The following is a 5,227-nucleotide window of genomic DNA, read 5'->3' as shown; positions in this document are numbered from 1 at the left end:
CATATTAAACACCCTCTTACAGCTCACAATACACACACAGAGCCGCACACACAGAGCTGCACACACAGAGCCGCCTCTAGCGTTTTGGGGGCCCTCCACGAGATTTGGTTGACCCCCAACGTCGCAGGCACGACCGCCTTGAATCGGTCTTATGTAGCAACATTTTACATTGGATAAAAGCAGAGACACAGAGCTACAAAATTGTATATCATACACTGCATTCGGTGAACAATGGCAAAGTAATTCTGCTTTGAACGTTGATAAAACTGTAACCTCACTTTTGAGAAAATGGCCTTTGAATGTTTTGGTACCTACTGGAGAGCTCTTCTTTGTCTACACCCATTCAGCATCGTTCACACCCTCTTAAGCTTTAGCTCCACCCATCTCTTTAAGGGTTGATCCGAGCGTTCTGTCCTAACAACAGCAGTCAAGCACACAAGCTAACTGGCTAACAGTTGTCGCAGTATTAAAATGGATGCTTGCAAAGTGCAGGTAGCTTACCAACCAGGTTCAATGTTAGCTAGCTAACATTAGGCTATAACAAGCAATAATAAGATACATGATTCCATATGTGTTATTTCATAGTTTTGATGTCTTCACTATTATTCTACAATGTAGAAAATAGTAAAAATAAAGAAAAACACTTGAATGAGTAGGTGTGTCCAAATTTTTGACTGGTACTGTATGTCATGATCATATGATATCTTAGTGAGAGTGACTAACAAAATAAATGCTGGCCCAATGGAGGTCAGGGCCCCTGGGCACGTGCCTTGTGTGCCCGGTCAATAATTCGGCCCATGTTTCTACAAGGTTTAGATAACTGGCAATCTGTAAAATGTTAGCTGACATGGCTAACTGATTGACTGTCAGTAACTGACATAACAAGAGGAAAACTGCTGATGCACAACCACGTTTAAAAATTGCACATTGTGTATTCTACTATGCTATCTCTCAACAGTAAGTTGAGACGCTGACTGACCCCGACGGTTAGCACGTAGTCTGCGTATAGGCAGAGGCGGCTCTGCCTGTGACAGAATGAAAGTTAGCAGATGGCTCCTGGCTGACAGGACGCTTTATGTCACTTAGAAGCCTTCCTGCTGATCCCTAATCAGATTGACACCACAACAGGACAGTAAAGAATGTAGGTTACAGTCACTGAGTCAGGTTGTGGTGTTGGAAGGGCTTATTTACTAGACTGAGACCATTTACCTTATTCACAGTACACCAGGGTCATGTTAATTCTAATGACCCAGGTGCCACACACACACACACACACACACACACACACACACACACACACACACAGCATAGCAGGCTGCAGGGAGGGAGCAGAGTTAGCCTGCTTTCAGACTACTCATATTAACTGGATCTAGGATATCCTCGTGGTGATTGAGCTAATGCGCTCATAACGGATTTCCAGATGGGCATGCAGGGCACGTGCCCCAGGGCCCCGAGCCTATTTTTGGGTGGGGCCCTAGGTAGCATGTGATAGAAAAATGGGTAGAATGGCAGGAAATAAGCTTTAAAACAGCAAAATGTTCTCTCAGCATCATGACAAAATGTGAACAAAAGCATGAGATGAGCAAAAAAACAGCAATTCCCCCCACCCCTAACAGATATGGAATCATGTAGTAACCAAAAAAGTGTTAAACAAATCAAAATATATTTTAGATTTGAGATTCTTCAAAGTAGCCACCCTTTGCCTTGATGATAGCTTTGCACACTCTTGGCATTCTCTCAACCAGCTTCACCTGGAATGCTTTTCCAACAGTCTTGAAGGAGTTCCCACATATGCTGGGCACTTGTTGACTCACAATCACCCCACCTCAATTGAGTTGAGGTGGGGTGATTGTGGAGTCCAGGTCATCTGATGCAGCACTGCATCACTCTCCGTCTTGGTCAAATAGCCACACAGTAGTCTGCCTCCACATGCACTGCTTGGATACCTATCAATACAATCTTGCACTTTGACAGGGGATTCAATCTAGCAACCTTTCGGTTACTGACCCAACACTCTAACCACTAGGCTTCCTGCCACCCCAGTGAACACTGAACAACAACACATGGATCAATGATTAATGGCACTTTTGAACGCAGGCCAATTTACAGCTTTAGTCTTTAGACCGCCAGTACGTCTGTGTGTGTGTGTGTGTGTGTGTGTGTGTGTGTGTGTGTGTGTGTGTGTGTGTGTGTGTGTGTGTGTGTGTGTGTGTGTGTGTGTATACTGTATATATGCCAGTTGCCACATCCTATTGTTACATTAACCTGTCTGGGCTAGGGGGCAGTATTTTCACAGCTGGATGAAAAACGTACCCAATTTAAACAGGTTACTACTTTGGCCCAGAAACTAGAATATGCATATTATTAGTAGATTTGGATAGAAAACACTCTGAAGTCGTTTCTAAAACTGTTTGAATGGTGTCTGTGAGTATAACAGAACTCATGTGGCAGGCAAAAACCTGAGAAAAATCCAAGCAGGAAGTGGAAAGTCTGAGAATTGTAGTTCTTCTTTTGATTCTCTATCGAAACTACAGTGTCTGTGGGGGACGTTGCACTTCCTAAGGCTTCCATTGGCTGTCAACAGCCTTCAGAAAGTGGTTTGAGCATTCTCCTGTCACTGGGCAGATAATAGGAGCTCAGTTTCTGAGTGGACTGCCTGGCAACAAAGGCATTGGATATGCGCAGTCACGCGAGCGCACCGTTCCTTCTTTTTCTTCTTGAATGAATATGCTATTGTCCGGTTGGAATATTATCGCAATTTTACGTAAAAAATACCATAAAGATTGATTTTAAACAGCGTTTGACATGCTTCTAAGTACGGTAATGGAACATTTTGACTTTCGCCTCTGGTTCCGCGCTCGCGCGTTATGCCTTTGGATAAGTGATCTGTACGCACGAACAAAACGGAGGTATTTGTACATAATTTGTACATAGTCCTGGGAGTGCATTCTGACGAAGATCAGCAAAGGTAAGAGAATATTTCTAATACTAATTCTGAGTTTAGGTAGCCCCGAACTTGGCGGGTGTCTGAATAGCTAGCCGTGATGGCTCAGCTATGTACTCAGAATATTGAAAAATGTGCTTTCTCCGTAAAGCTATTTTAAAATCTGACAGCAGTTGCATCCAGGAGTAGTCTATCTATAATTATTTAAATAATTGTTATATATTTTGTCAACGTTTATGATGAGTATTTTTGTAAATTGATGTGCACATTCACCGGACGTTTTGGTGGGAATACATTTTCTGAACATCATGCGCCAATGTAAAATGCTGTTTTTGGATATAAATATGAACTTTATCGAACAAAACATACATGTATTGTGTAACATAATGTCATAGGAGTGTCATCTGATGAAGATCGTCAAAGGTTAGTGCTTCATTTAGCTGTGTTTTGGGTTTTATTGACACATGTCCTTGCTTGGAAAATGGCTGTGTGATTATTTTTTGTCTATGTACTCTCCTAACATAATCTAATGTTTTGCTTTCGCTGTGACTCTATTGGTAGAGCATTGTGTTTGCAACGCCAGCATGGTGTGTGCAACGCCAGGGTTGTGGGTTCGATTTCCACGGGGGGCCAGTACAAAAAAAATAAAGAATGCATGAAATGAAATGTATGCATTCACTACTGTAAGTTGCTCTGGATAAGAGCATCTGCTAAATGACTCAAATGTAATCTAAAATGAGAAGTGTGTCTTTAAAATGGTGTGAAATAGTTGTATGTTTGAGAAAGTTGATTTATGACATTTTGTTGTTTTTGAATTTGCCGCCTTGATATTTCACTGGCTGTGTCCCGCAGGTGGGACGCTAGCGTCCCACGTAGCCCATAGAAGTTAAGGAGGCCATAGGAAACAGTGAAAGGAGATCCTACCTTCCTCCCCCTGCTCTCCCCTCTCCTCTAGCTCTTCCCTCTCCTCCAGCTCCCTCCTCTAGCTCTCCCCTCTCCTCCAGCTCTCCCCTCTCTTCTAGCTCTCCCCTCTCTTCTAGCTCTCCCCTCTCCTCTCTAGCTCTCCTCTCTCTCCTCTAGCTCTCCCCTCTCTCCTCTAGCTCTCCCCTCTCTCCTCTATCTCTCCCATCTCTCCTCCAGCTCTCCCCTCTCTCCTCCAGCTCTCCCCTCTCTCCTCCAGCTCTCCCGCTCTCCTCCAGCTCTCCCCTCTCTCCTCCAGCTCTCCCCTCTCTCCTCCAGCTCTCCCCGCTCTCCTCCAGCTCTCCCCTCTCTTCTAGCTCTCGCCTCTCCTCCAGCTCTCCCCTCTCTTCTAGCGCTCGCCTCTCTTCTAGCTCTCCCCTCTCTTCTAGCTCTCCCTATCCTCCAGCTCTCTCTTCTAGCTCTCATCTAGCTCTCCCCTCTCTTTTAGCTCTCCACTCTCTCCCCACTCTCCTCCAGCTCTCCCCTATCTTCTAGCTCTCCCCTCTCCTCCAGCTCTCCCCTCTCTTCTAGCTCTCCCCTCTCTTCTAGCTCTCCCCACTCTCCTCTAGCTCTCCCCTCTCTTCTAGCTCTCCCCTCTTTCCCAGCTCTCTCTTCTAGCTCTCCTCTAGCTCTCCCCGCTCTCCTCCAACTCTCCCCTCTCTTCTAGCTCTCCCCTCTCCTTCAGCTCTCCCCTCTCTTCTAGCTCTCTCCTCTCCTACCGCTCTCCCCTCTCTTCTAGCTCTCCCCTCTCTTCTAGCTCTCCCCTATCCTCCAGCTCTCTCTTCTAGCTCTCCTCTAGCTCTCCCCTCTCTCCCGCTCTCCTCCAGCTCTCCCCCTCTTCCAGCTCTCCCCTCTCTTCTAGCTCTCCCCTATCCCCCAGCTCTCTCTTCTAGCTCTCCTCTAGCTCTCCCCTCTCTTCTAGCTCTCCCCTCTCTCCCGCTCTCCTCCAGCTCTCCCCTCTCCTCCAGCTCTCCCCTCTCTTCTAGCTCTCCCCTCTCTTCTAGCTCTCCCCTCTCTTCTAGCTCTCCCCTCTCTCCCCACTCTCCTCCAGCTCTCCCCTCTCTTCTAGCTCTCCCCTCTCTTCTAGCTCTCCCCTCTCCTCCAGCTCTCTCTTCTAGCTCTCCTCTAGCTCTCCCCTCTCCTCCAGCTCTCCCCTCTCTTCTAGCTCTCCCCTCTCTCCCGCTCTCCTCCAGCTCTCCCCTCTCCTCCAGCTCTCCCCTCTCTTCTAGCTCTCCCCTCTCTTCTAGCTCTCCCCTCTCTTCTAGCTCTCCCCTCTCTCCCCACTCTCCTCCAGCTCTCCCCTCTCTTCTAGCTCTCCCCTCT

Source organism: Salmo trutta, chromosome 29 (assembly GCF_901001165.1).
Source record: "Salmo trutta chromosome 29, fSalTru1.1, whole genome shotgun sequence".
NCBI classification, from domain to species: domain Eukaryota; kingdom Metazoa; phylum Chordata; class Actinopteri; order Salmoniformes; family Salmonidae; genus Salmo; species Salmo trutta.
The sequence above is the reverse complement of the archived record's forward strand: the minus strand, read 5'-3'. Positions refer to the sequence as shown.